Below are 14296 nucleotides of genomic sequence, written 5' to 3' on the forward strand. Positions count from 1 at the left end.
CTTCCTTCCTTCCTTCCTTCCTTCCTTCCTTCCTTCCTTCCTTCCTTCCTTCTTTCCTTCCTTCCTTCCTTCCTTTTCCTTCCTTCCTTCCTTCCTTCCTTCCTTCCTTTTCTTTCTTTTCTTTCTTTCTTTCTTTCTTTCTTTCTTTCTTTCTCTTTCCTTTCCTTCTTTCTTTCTTTCCTTCTTTCTTTCTTTCTTTCTTTCTTCTTTTTCTTTTCTTTCTTTCTTTCTTTCTTTCTTTCTTTCTTTCTTTCTTTTTCTTTCTTTCTTTCTTTCTGTCTCTCGCAGAAATGTATTTCTTTTATTCACGTTAAAATAAACATAGAAAAAAAAAAGTCTTTTTATAAAATATATCTTACCAGATTTTCATTTCAAACTAAAAATCCTGCAGAGGCAACAAACCAAAAACAACAAAGAAAAGGCCAACAAGCCAACTCCACATAACCAATGTTAAAGCTTGAAGTGTTTCCTTCCATACATTTCTATATATTCATACTAACATACACAAATATGTTATTTGCATGCAGCAGGAAAGGCTCTTTTTCTTTTTTGCCAAAAACTTGGACATTAGCCTGCTGTTTCCTTTTCTGACTACTGACATTTCTCCAAGTAAAGTAAACCATATCGATCCCCTTTCTTAAATAGTTGTGCAATATTCATAGGATGGCTCCATCATCAATTATTCAACCTGTTGACACTGAAGTTCTTTTTAGTCTTTTTGATACCACAAACATTGCTCATATATAAACAGCCTTACCAACTGATATTTTTATTTCTAAAGGCTAGAATTCCAAGAGTTAGACTTCTACATTAAAGATATATATGTATATATGTATATGTAGATAGATTTAATTCTACTAGATATTGTCAGAATCCTTTTCAAAAACTTAATCCAAATTCCCACTTCCACTAAATGTATAGGAGAATGATCATTTCTCCACAACCTCACTTCTTTCTCTAAACTCTAAAATGACTTAAATATCACTGGACATGTCTGTTCCTTAAAAGTTGGTATAATTACGGGCACCTGGCTGACTCAGTCAGTAGAGCATGTGACTCTTGATCTCAAGGTCATGAGTTTGAGCCCCACATTGAGGGCAGAGTTTACTTAATTAAAAAAAAAAAAAAACTGGGTGCCTGGGTGACTCAGTCGGTTAAGTGTCTGCCTTCAGCTCAGATCATGGTCCCAGGGTCCTGGGATCGAGTCCCACATTGGGCTCCCTGCTCCTTGGTAGTCTGCTTCTCCTTCTACCCCTCACCCCTTGCTTGTGCTCTCTCACTTTCTCTCACTCTCTTTCACATAAATAAATAGAATCTTTTTTAAATTAAAAAAAATAATAAAAATAAAAAAATAATTTAAGTTGGTATAATTAACCTTTGAAATATCTTACCTGTGCTTTTTCTTTCTTTTTTTTTTTTAAAGATTTTATTTATTTATTTGACCTAGAGAGATAGCGAGAGCAGGAACACAAGCAGGGGCTGGGGCGGGGAGAGGGAGAAGCAGGCTCCCCGCTGAGCAGGGAGCCCAATGTGGGCCTCGATCCCAGGACCCTGGGATCATGAACTGAGCCGAAGGCAGACGCTTAACAACTGAGCCACCCAGGAGCCACTCACCTGTGCTTTTTCTAGGTGTGGCTCTTGAACAACTTTCTCTAGATGTTTTTATAATATATAATTTGATTAGAATTTCTCTCTTCCATGCAATCATATTTGCAATTTAATTCTCCTCAAAAAACATCCATTTCTAGAGGGGAGGGGGGTGGGGGGATGGGTTAGCCTGGTGATGGGTATTAAAGAGGGCACGTACTGCATGGAGCACTGGGTGTTATACGCAAACAACGAATCATGGAACAGTACATCAAAAACTAACGATGTAGGGGCGCCTGGGTGGCTCAGTTGGTTAAGCGACTGCCTTCGGCTCAGGTCATGATCCTGGAGTCCTGGGATCGAGTCCCACATCAGGCTCCCTGCTCAGCAGGGAGTCTGCTCCTCCCTTTGGCCCTCCCCCCTCTCATGCTCTATCTCAGTCTCTCTCTCAAATAAATAAATAAAATCTTTAAAAAAAAAAAAAAGATCTAACTTTGTTTTCTTCCAAATATATTAAATCAATCATGAAGTTTCCATGTACTATAAAAACCATGCTCCCCCCCCCCCCGCTTCATTGAAAAGGCCCTTCCCTTTAAAAAACAAACAACAAAGAAATAAGTTCCCATACATAAAATGGATTTATGGACCTTCTAGTCTGTCTTACTAATCTATTTGTCTACCTATGGGCCAGTACCATTTGTTCATTCATTAACGGACCCACTAAATATTATCTGAGGGCCTACTTTGTTCCAGGAACTCCTCTGGCACGGAAGAGTCAGTGGCAAATCAGACGGCAACACTGAGTTGTGCCCTCCCGGCACATACAGCCTTGATGGGGGGAGACAGACAATAAACAAGGCAATATATAGTATGTCGGATGGTAAGTGCTATGGAAAACAACCAAGCAAGATCAAGACATAGGGAATAAGGAGGTAACAGAGGTTGCTATTTAAACAGGATGGTGGTCAAGAAAGGCATGACTAAGGGATATCTGACTGGCTCAGTCGGTAGAACATCTAACTCTTGATCTCAGGGTCATGAGTTCGAGCCCCATGTTGGGTGCAGAGATTACTTTAAAAATATATAGATAAACCTCTTAAAAAAGAGAGGCATGACTAAGAAGGCAGCATGTGAGCAGAAACCTGACTGAAGTATATGAATAAACTAGAGAAATCTGGGAGGAAGAATATTGCAGGAGGAGTGAACATAAAATACAAAAACTCTGAGAAGAAAGCCAGCTTGTCATACTTGAGAAACTGCAAGGCCAAAGAAGCTGCAACAGCATGAGTAAGAGGGGACACAGCAGATGAGGTGGAGGAGAAGCAGGCTATGGTTGCCATTAGCAAAATATCACTGGCTGGGTGACTTAACCAACAGGGATTTATTTTCTCACAGTTTTGAAGGCTAGAAGTCTAGATCAGGGTATAGTCACGTTTGGTTTCTCCTCAGGCTTCTCTCCTTGGCTTGTAGTTGGCCACCTTCTTTCTGTGTCCTCACGTGGGCTTTTCTCTATGCTCACACACCCCTATTGTCTCTAACCTCTTCTTATAAGGACACTAGTCATATTGGATTAGGGCCCACTCACCTGACTCCACTTAACTGTAATCACCCTTTAAGGCCCTACCTCCAAATACAGTCCTATTCTGAGGTATACTGGCGGTGAAGACTTCAACATAGGAATTTGGGAGGAACAATTCAGTCCATAACAAAGGCCATTTTAAGGCCTTTTGGTTTTTCCTGTGAATGAGACGGGAAGGTTTTGAACAAAGGAGTGACATAAATGGACTTTCATTACATTGAATACTTACTCTGTGCCATTATTCTAAATACTAGAGGATACAGTGGTCGACAAAAATCAAGAATCTGCTTTCATAGAATTTACATTTTAGTGGAAAGAAACAATCAACAATTGGGGCATCTGAGTGGCTCAGTCGTTAAGCATCTGCCTTCGGCTCAGGTCATGATCCCAGGGTCCTGGGATAGAGCCCCACATCAGGCTCCCCACTCTGCAGGAAGCCTGCTTCTCCCTCTCCTACTCCCCCTGCTTGTGTTCCCTCTCTCACTGTGTCTCTGTCAAATAAATAAATAAAATCTTAAAAAAAAAAAAAGGAAAAAAAATTACCCTTACTCTGCAAAAGAAATAAATTATTCACTTTAAATAAATAAATAACAAATTATGCATAAGGAAGTCTCTGAATCATCAATTACAAATCAGAAAAGGAAATAGGCAATAGGTGAAGATATCAGGTAGATGAGATAGTCCATAAGAAAGGTAACTGAAAGGGGTGCCTGGGTGGCTCAGTCGTTAAGCATCTGCCTTCAGCTCAGGTCATGATCCCAGGGTCCTGGGATTGAGCCCCGCATCGGGCTCCCTGCTCTGCGGGAAGCCTGCTTCTCCCTCTCCCACTCCTCCTGCTTGTGTTCCCTCTCTTGCTGCATCTCTCTCTCTGTCAAATAAATAAATAAATAAATCTTAAAAAAAAAAGAGAGAGAGAGACAATAAAGGAATATATAATGTAGTAAAATAAAATAAGGGAAATAAAGCAAGTAAGGGGAAAATGATGAAGCAGGGGCTGGGTAATGCCTTAGATAGGATAATCAGGGAAGTCCTCTCTGGTAAAGTGACAGTGAAGCAGAGATATAAAGGAAGAGAGAGGGAAAGTCTTGCAGATACCTGGAAGAGCTTTCCAACAGAGGATACTTCAACTACAAAGACTCTGGGACAGGAGCACATTGGGTATGTTTAAGAATAACTAGAAGGCCAGCACAACTGAGGTGGAATGATATGGAGGAAGGACAAGATAAGGATGGAGAAGTACAAGGGATCAGATCTGCAAATCTTCATAAGCCACTTAGAAGAACCAAGCGGCACTGGGAGATATTGGAGGATGGGAGGTTTATTTAATGCCGGTGGGCTCAGAGGAGAATGATCTCCAAAGGTCTGAGTCCCAAGCATAAACAAAGGGGGTAATTTATACACTACTACTTCCGCATACTTGGTACTTTTGGCGGGAGCAGGAAGCAGAGCAAAGAGAAGAACCTAGAAGAGCCCCAGGGCAGGGGCTGGGATTCCCTTGCTGGCTTGGTTGGCCATTTTAGGACACAGATTTTTGCTTATCAGCTATACAGAACATTGAATACATACTGGTATAGGAACCACAAGAGTTTCCTTTCTAGCTCCTGCTCTGATACTAACCTCACTGGATTTCAGTTTTCATACTGTAAAAAGGTGGAAGGGAAGGGACTAGTTTATCTTGCCCATAAGATATAAGTCTGGAAATCTCCTGTAAACTGAAAGATGCTCATGAATAGTTATGGCATTCCTAAGAATTTTTTTTTTTAATTTTAGAATCTACTATATCAACACTACTCCACATTTTTATATCTTCTCACCACCTTGGGCCACTTGCAGAAATTTGCACTCCCACCTAAAAATGTCAATATTCTTGACAGGAAAAAAAATGTCATCTTACTCCACCTACTCTTCTGACCGTCACTTTTGTCCACAATCCTCCTCCCCTTTTTTTTACCCACTCTGTTTTCTGATTGGTCAGACAAGTACTGAGCAGCTCTGTCCACAGCCCAGCTCCTCCTGCTTGCTCAGCACAGCTCAATGCCTGAAAGGATTAGAAAAAAAGAAGAGTCATCACGAACCTTTTCCTGTGATTTAACATCCATGGGGCTTTGTCTCAATGACACAAAGGATCTCAGCACCATTTCATCTCAAGTACAAAAGTAGTAAAAAATTGGATTTGGGGGTAGTAATTGCCCTCCATATGTCTTTAGAATCCAAATCTAATGATTGAGATAGACACAGGGCCATGATGAAAGTTTGAGAATTCCCAGAGCCGTATCATGCCCTGCTAATGAGTATTATCAACAAAACTTGGTTCTTACTGATCCTTGAATTTTGCCTCATTGGTGACAGACTATAAGGTGTACCCATGTATCATTTAGAGAGGAGTTCAGAAACTAACTCAAAAGAAGAAGCAGTTATTTTTCTGAGATTTTATCAAAGCCTTGTGCAGTGGTAACTAGAAATCAGTTTGTCTCTTCTTGTTAAGGTAGTTTCTAAATATGTCTACCGATTATTTGATAGGATTCACTTCACAGGGTAGAGCCTAATTCCACACTCACTGAATGCAGGTGGGACTTAGCCTATTGTTTCTTTTTTTTTTTTTTTAAGATTTTATTTATTTATTTGAGACAGAGAGAATGAGAGAGAGAGAGAGCACATGAGAGGGGGGAGGGTCAGAGGGAGAAGCAGGCTCCCTGCCGAGCAGGGAGCCCGATGCGGGACTCGATCCAGGGACTCCAGGATCATGACCTGAGCCAAAGGTAGTCGCTTAACCAACTGAGCCACCCAGGTGCCCTAGCCTATTGTTTCTAATGAATGGAATGTGGTGGAAGGGATGCTATGTGACTTTTAAGGCTAAGTCATAACAAGGATAGCTTCCACCTGACTTTCCCTTCTTTTTTTTTTTTTTGGTGACTTACACTAGGAAAAGTCAGGTTCATGAGAACATCCAAACAGCCTATTGTGAAGCCCCAAAAGGAAGGAATTTTAAGTACTAATAGAAGCAGACAGCATAACAGAGAGATCAGGAAAAGAGACTGTCAAAGAGAGTCCTGCTAAAACACTGTCATCCAAGAGTAACCTGTGTGCATCCAAGGCTGCAGTCTCTAAGGAGCAAGAACAGTCTCTAAGGAGCAAGAACCCTGCACATTGAAGGGGCAATAGACTTCACTAAAATAGTTCAGTTAAGTTACTAAACAAATAAATAAGCAAACAACAACAAAAACAAGTCCCAGGAGAAAGGGATAATCAGGATCTAGATTTGCTACCATATAGTACCTAAAATGTCCAGTTTTCAACAACAAAAAAATTATAACACAAAGAAACAAGAAGGTGTGACTCATACACAAGAAAAAAAGATAGACAACAGAAACTGGCTGTGATAAGGCCCAGATATTAGATTTAACATACAAAGATTTCATAATAATTATTAGAAATATATTGGAAGAAGTAAATAAAGGGAACCATGCTCAAAGACGTAAGTAAACATATGACATGTTGCAACAAATAAAGAATGTCAATAAAGATAGAGGAATAATTTTTTTAAAGAACCACATGGACATTATGGAAGTAAAAAATACAGTAACTGAAATGACAACTTCACTAGTAGGGTTTAACAATAGATTTGAACTAGCAGAAGAAAAAAATCAGCTAAAACAGGGACTAATATAGGTCTTTTGTAAAAACAAAGTGGTGTAACACAATTTGCAGAAAATGGGAGATACTCTTCACATTATACCATGTTGGCTTAAGAAATCTTTCATAGGACTGTTCTACTTTCAGATAGTGGAAGAAACTTGTAATGTGTATTTCCATGACACCAACACTATATGTTTCCGAGGCACAGTAAAATACACAGAATTACATCCATAATGAATTTAAATAACAACATTTCAAGCAGTAATTTCTGTTACGTAGAAAACAAAATTAAGAAAGCATACCATCAGAGTGATGGGCATTAAGGAGGGCACGTGATGTGATGAGCACTGGGTGTTATAAGCAACTGTTAAATTATTAAACACTACATCTGAAGCCAATGATGTACTGTATGTTGGCTAATTGAATTTAAAAAAGAAAAAAAGGAAAAAGAACGCAACCATCAAACAAAAGCTTCAGACAAGGCAAGTCCAAGGATAGCATATGAGAACAGCTGCTGATTCAGTGAAGGGGTTCTGGCCTAACCAATGAGAAGGCTGCCAAAGACTAGTCCAATACCAGTGCCAGAAACTTCCACTGCTATTGTTGCAACACATGTACCAATAAAATAGGCAGCAGTATCAATGTCTCTGCTGATTGCACTGGTCTGAAACTCCCACTGGATTAGCTAAATCACTCCATGCTCTGCCCCCATTAAATACTATAGAGCCCTCTTCTATCACGATAGCACTGATGCAGCAATGGGTCTGGATGCAATTCTGGATCCAGCTTGGATCAGAGCAGGGGTGCAGGCAAGCTTGGCACAGATAAACATCTTACACTCTTTGGGGGCAGCACAGCTAGAAGACTTGGGTGACAGACAACATAAGCTCCTCTCCCCCTTCCTCTCTTCCAGGAAGGTGGTGGCCATGGCTACAACAGAGGTCAAAGGAGTGGGGTTCTCTTTCATTTTTGAAGGATAGTTTTACCAGATATAGAATTTTTGGTTGACACTTTTTTTTTTCTTTTAGCACTTTAAATATGTCATTCCATTGCCTTCTGGTCAACATGATTTCTGGAGAGAAATCAGTTGTCACTGTTATTGGGGCTCTCTTGTACAAGATAAGCTCCTTCTCTCTTTCCACCTTCAAGATTCTTTGTCTTCTAACAATTTGACTATATTGTGTCTGCATGTGGATCTCTTTTTTTTTTTCTAAACATTTTATTTATTCATTTGAGAGAGAAAGAGAGCACAAGCATGGAGAGAGGCAGAGGGAGAGGGAGAAGCAGACTCCCTGCTGAGCTGGGAGCCCAATGTGGGGCTTGATCCCAGGACCCCAGGATCATGGCCTGAGCCAAAGGCAGACACTTAATGGACTGAGCCACCCAATTGCCCCTCAATTAACTATTTACAAGTGTGTTGATTCTTTCTTCTGCTGCTCAAATCTGCTATTAAATACCTTGTTTTAGTTTCTTCCTAATCACCCCATTAGTGAGTGTGGGACTCCCACTCTAGGATTATTGGCATGGATGAACACATGACACCCAACAATGAAAATATGAGATTGCTAGCAGTTTGTTGTCACATATACTTACAACCTGGGGGAGGAGGACATCACACATCACATAGGGCCCTATGAGAGTCATACTCAGAAACAGAGTGAACAGTCACATGTGGGAGGCTTTGTAATTTCAATAGAGTGGGTTGATACCTGGCTCCTGCAGTAAGTTGTGATTATTTTGTTTGAATACTTTCATGGACTTGCAGGGAATGGAAACCTGTTAGGAATAATCAGGAACTGTACCTGGTCCCCATGATAAGAAAGTTTGTTTGACAGAGGGGTATGGAGTTTCTTTTTAGATTGATGAAAATGTTTCTAATATTAATTGTGGTGATGGCTGCATAGAACTCTGTGAATATACTATAAACCACCGAATGGTACACTTTCAATGGATGAACTGTATGATATGTGAATTATATCTCAATAAAGCTTTTATATTAAAGGTTCTTTCCAGGGATGCCTGGGTGGCTCAGTTGGTTAAGCGTCTGCCTTCAGCTCAGGTCATGATCCCAGGGTCCTGGGATCGAGCCCCGCATCGGGCTCCCTGCTCTGCGGGAAGCCTGCTTCTCCCTCTCCCATTCCCCCTGCTTGTGCTCCCTCTCTCACTGTGTCTCTCTCTGTCAAATAAATAAATAAAATCTTTCAAAAAATAAAAAAATAAAGGTTCCTTCCATAACTTATGATAGTTTATTTTAAAGCTACACAGAAAAAAAAAAAAAAAAAGAAAGGTAGAGTCTCCAGCTCAGCTTCTGGAAAGCCAGGTCGCAAAGAGCAATAGAATATGAACTTTTCATCATTCATGACCCAACAGCAGTACTGCTGACTTTGTCATATCTTCATTCCCTCAAATAGGCAAGTGTTGTACCCTATTTAAATAAGTCTACCATACAGATGATTTCTAGGTTTCTGCTTCTCCTCTAATCTTGGCTTCTGCTTTCTTTTTTCTTTCTTATTTTATTTTATTTTATTTTATTTTATTTTATTTATTTGACAGAGGGAGACACAGAGAGAGAGGGAACACAAGCAGAGGGAGTGGGAGAGGGAGAAGAAGGCTTCCCGTGGAGCAGGGAGCCCGATGTGGGGCTTGATCCCAGGACCCTGGGATCGAGACCTGAGCCGAAGGCAGACGCATAACGACTGTGCCACCCAGGCGCCCCTCTGCCTCTCTTTTTTCTGAGAATCTCGAATTCAGGTTTGCTTGGGTCCCCTGGTCCACTTTTTGGCAGAGCTCTCACACTAGTTCATTCATAAGTCACTGGTCTGGCTAATAGAATGTACCTTTTAGCTAAGACACTTATCCTAATTTAATTAGCTGTGGCAAAGGCAGTAAGGTAATATGATATATTGCTGGTGGAAATCTAAAATGGTACAGCCATTCTAGAAAATGGTTTGGCACTTTCTTATAAAGTTAAACAAGCATTTTCTATATAAACCTACAATCCCACTTCTGAGAATCTACCCAAGAGTAACAAAAACTTATACTGACACAAAAACCTATACACAGATGTCATAGCAGGTTTATTCATAATAGCCCCAAACTGGACACAACCAAATGTCCTTGGAATGGTAAATGGATAAACAAATTTTGTTACATCCATACAAGGAACACTAGTCGGCAATAAAAAGGAACATATTTTTTAAAAAGGAACACGTTACTGATACATGCTACAACTTGGATGCATCTCAAAACATGCTGGGTGAAAGAATCTGGTCTCAAGAGGTTACATTCCATGTGATTTCACTTATATAACATTCTCAAAACCACAAAACTGTAGTGATGGAGAGTAGATCAGTAGTTGTCAGGAGTTATAGTTGAAGGGCAAGTGTGACTATAAAGGGTTAACACAGGGAGTGTTTTGGAAATATAAAACTAGTCTTTATTCTGATTATGGCAGTGGTTATACAAATCTATAAATGAGTTAAAATACAAAGAACTGGGGCGCCTGGGTGGCTCAGTTGGTTAGGTGTCTGCCTTCAGCTGGAGTCATGATCCCGGGATCCTGGGATTGAGCCCCACATTGGGCTCCCTGCTCCTTGGGGAACCTGCTTCTCCTCTCCCTCTACCTGCCGCTCTGCCTACTTGTGCTCACTCTCTTGCTCTCTCTCTATCAGATAAATGAAATTCTTTAAAAATCTAAAAAAAAAAAAAATACAAAGAACTGTAAACCAAACGAAAAAAAAAAAGAAAGAATAAGCTTCAAGTCAAAATGGTCCATCTGAAAACAAATAAAAAATACCCTAGAGCCTTGCAAAGAAATCTCTTTATTGCCCAGGGCGCCTGGGTGGCTCAGTTGCTTAAACGACTGCCTTCGGCTCAGGTCATGATCCTGGAGTCCCTGGATCGAGTCCCACATCGGGCTCCCTGCTCGGCAGGGAGTCTGCTTCTCCCTCTGACCCTTCCGACCCTCCCCCCTCTCATGTGCTCTCTCTCTCTCAAATAAATAAATAAAATCTTTAAAAAAAAAAAAAAAGAAAGAAAAGAAATCTCTTTATTGCCCAGAGATAGTGATCTCAAAATGGGCGTGGGTCAGATAATTACTAACCTTAGTAGGTTACAAAAGCTGGAAGTTCTGCCTCAAGCTAACGTAAAGGAGACACAAACGGGAGATCTGATCCGGGGCCAGGAAGACCCAAAGAATTGGGATAGTCTGAAGGGCCAATGTCCCTCATGCCTCCTCCTGCTTCACCCCAACCGATTCTAGGTTGGACAGAGGTGAATACCACATCATAATGAGCCAGCTGAAATGCACACGGGGGACAAGGGGAAGATAAGCAATGCTTCCCCACCTCAGAAATGCCCCAAGACAGAGGCGAAGACTAAAACAGTTAAATTGCGTGAAGGAGCTTAACAAAGAGGCCTATTTAAAACTTTATCTGAAACTTAGGATGTATATTGATTTCTTTCTTTTGCTTATAAATATCTTCACTTTATAAAGCCATAGATCATTCTGTAAAGTGGTTTTTTTTCCCCCCACACTTATAAAAAAGATGTTGATCACTGTTAGAGAAAAAAAGGTGAAAATGTTTCTTATTAAGTCAGGGTTACACAAAGATTATATTAACAGCCCTCAGATTTTGACTAAACATTGCCAAATTAAGGATTCTTTGAAAATATAATCCTTGGGCATACTGAATTTGTATTTTTTTCTGGCCTGGTACCCCTGGCACTTATCACAACTACATACAAGCACCAAGAAAAGAAATGATTTACCAAAAAAAAAAAAAAACACAAAATCATAAAGTGTCAAAAACATTATTAAAGAAATTTTAAAATACTTTAAAAGTACATTATTATTAAAGTTAATTTTTCTAGGAAATATTTATAACTCGTATTACAAAGAACTTGTTCCCCTATCTAGGACCTGTAAATCAATAAGAAAAAAGACCTGGGACGCCTGGGTGGCTCAGTCGGTTAAGCTAAGCGTCTGCCTTCAGCTCAGGTCATGATCCCAGTGTCCTGGGATCGAGTCCCACATGGGGCTCCCTGCTCAGCGGGGAGCCTGCTTCTCCCTCTCCCGCTCCCCCTGCTTGTGTTCCCTCTCTCGCTGTCTCTCTCTCTCTGTCAAATAAATAAATCTAAAATCTTTAAAATAAAATAAGATAAAAGAACTCAATAGTAAAATAGGCAAAAGATATGACAATGAAAGAAGTATGAAGGGCTATTAAACATGCAACAATGTTCAACTTAACTCATAAGAAAATGTAAATTGAAACTACAGAGATACTATATCCCCCCCATCAGATTTGCATAGATCAAAAAGTGTGACTATGTTAGTTAGAGTGTGGGTAATCAGCATATTTTCTTTCTTTTTTTTTTTTTTAAGATTTCATTTATTTATTTGACAAGAGACACAGCGAGAGAGGGAACACAAGAGGGGGAGTGGGAGAGGGAGAAGCAGGCTTCCCGCCGATCAGGGAGTCCGATGCAGGGCTCCATCCCAGGACCCTGGGATCATGACCTGAGCCGAAGGCAGACGCTTAACGACTGAGCCACCCAGGTGCCGCGTAATCAGCATATTTCTATGTGGAATGTAAATTGTTGTGATCTCTATGGAAGGCAATTTGACAAATATCTGTCAAATTTACAAAAACACATGCTCTTTGAAACAGCAATTCCACTACTAGGGATTTATCCTATAGATGTACTCATAATTATACAAACATACCAGATTATTCACTGAACACTATTTGTAATTACAAAACATTGCAACATCCTACATTATCCACCAATAAGGAAGGATTAGTTAAACAAACTATGGTACATCCAACCAATAAAAATACTACCAAGTAAATAAAATCTTAAAAAAAAAAAAAAAAAGGGGGCCGCCTGGGTGGCTCAGTCAATTAAGCGTCTGCCTTTGGCTCAGGTCATGATCCCAGGGTCCTGGGATAGAGTCCCGCATTCGGCTTCCTGCTCAGCAGGGAGCCTGCTTCTCCCTCTGCCTCTGCCTCTGCCTCTTGGTTTGTAGATGCATAACTACAGTCTCCTCCTCTACCTTCACATCCCCTTCTTTTTGTGTTGGTCTGTGTCCTTTTCTGCCTCTTCTCAGAAGGCCTTCATTATATTTAGGGTCCACCCTAATCCAGTCCAATCTCATCTCCTTTCTTAGTTACGGCTGGAAAGACCCAATTTCCAAATAAGGTCACATTCTAAAGTTACCAGTGGCCATGAATTTTGAGGGACACTATTCAACCCACTATACCCATTACTCCTGCTTTTTCTTGGCATTACACTGGAGGTCCTAGCTAATGAGTTAAGACCAACAAAAATGGTATAAAGCTTAAAAAGAAATAGAATTATCATTCTTTGGGGCGCCTGGGTGGCTCAGTCGTTAAGCGTCTGCCTTCGGCTCAGGTCATGATCCCAGGGTCCTGGGATCGAGTTCCACATCGGGCTCCCTGCTTGGCAAGAAGCCTGCTTCTCCCTCTCCCACCCCCCCTGCTTGTGTTCCTGCTCTTGCTATCTCTCTCTCTGTCAAATAAATAAATAAAAATCTTAAAAAAAAAAAAAAAGAATTATCACTCTTTGAAGATGATATGACTATGTACACAGAAACTCCAAGGAATCTGCAGATAAATAACTAGAATTAATAAGATCGTTTAACAGGGGTGCCTGGTTGGCTCAGTTGGTAGAGCATGGGACTCTAGATCTCAAGATTCCATGTGGACAAAATAATAAAACTTTACTGAAAGATACAAAAGAACATCTAAATAAATGTGAGCTATATACTATGTTCATAGATAGTAACATTCAATACCATATATATAGCAATTCTGCCCTAAAGACATGTATAAATTCAACTGAATTTCAATCAAAACCTCAACTGCACATTTTTTTACAATCTGATAAGCTAATTCTAAAATCTGTATGGAAGAATGAGGAGCCAAGCATAGTTAAGACTCTCCTAAGGAAGAAGAATAAGAAGGGGAGAACTGCCCCACCAGGTATCAAGAGGCATTAAAAGTTAATAATATGTTAAAAAAAAAAAAGTGTGGCATTATGCAGAAATAAACAAAAAACTAATAGGACAAAAAAAGAGAGTTCAGAAAAAGACCTAAGCATTTACAGAAACTATAGAAATATAGACAGAAAGTATATATAGATCTATATATCAATTTATATTTATATAAAACAGAGGTGGCATACAGACCAGCAGGGGAAAGGATGGCTTTCCAAATGGAAAAAACAAATGGACTCCCACCTCACAACATACCCCCAAATCCATTCAGGTACATTAGATACTTGAAAGTGAAAAGCAGGGGCACCTGGTTAAGCATCTGCCTTCCGCTCAGGTCATGATCCCGGGGTCCTGGGATCGAGCCCCGCATCAGGCTCCCTGCTTGGCGGGAAGCCTGCTTCTCCCTCTCCCACTCCCCCTGCTTGTGTTCCCTCTCTCGCTGTCTCTCTCTCTCTCTGTCAAATAAATAAATAAAT

General features: G+C 40.3%; 1 protein-coding gene and 1 pseudogene across 5 annotated transcripts in view; both read right to left on the reverse strand.

Annotated features, from left to right (window-relative positions):
• ZNF638 (zinc finger protein 638) overlaps positions 1 to 14296 on the reverse strand; it is a 129453-nt gene that overhangs the window by 77835 nt on the left and 37322 nt on the right. The window lies entirely within an intron of this gene.
• Positions 7240 to 7634, reverse strand: LOC118007990 (annotated as a pseudogene).

This window comes from Mirounga leonina, unplaced genomic scaffold (genome assembly GCF_011800145.1).
Source record: "Mirounga leonina isolate KUSES-001 unplaced genomic scaffold, KU_Mleo_1.0 Mir_125, whole genome shotgun sequence".
In the NCBI taxonomy this organism is placed as follows: Eukaryota; Metazoa; Chordata; class Mammalia; order Carnivora; family Phocidae; genus Mirounga; species Mirounga leonina.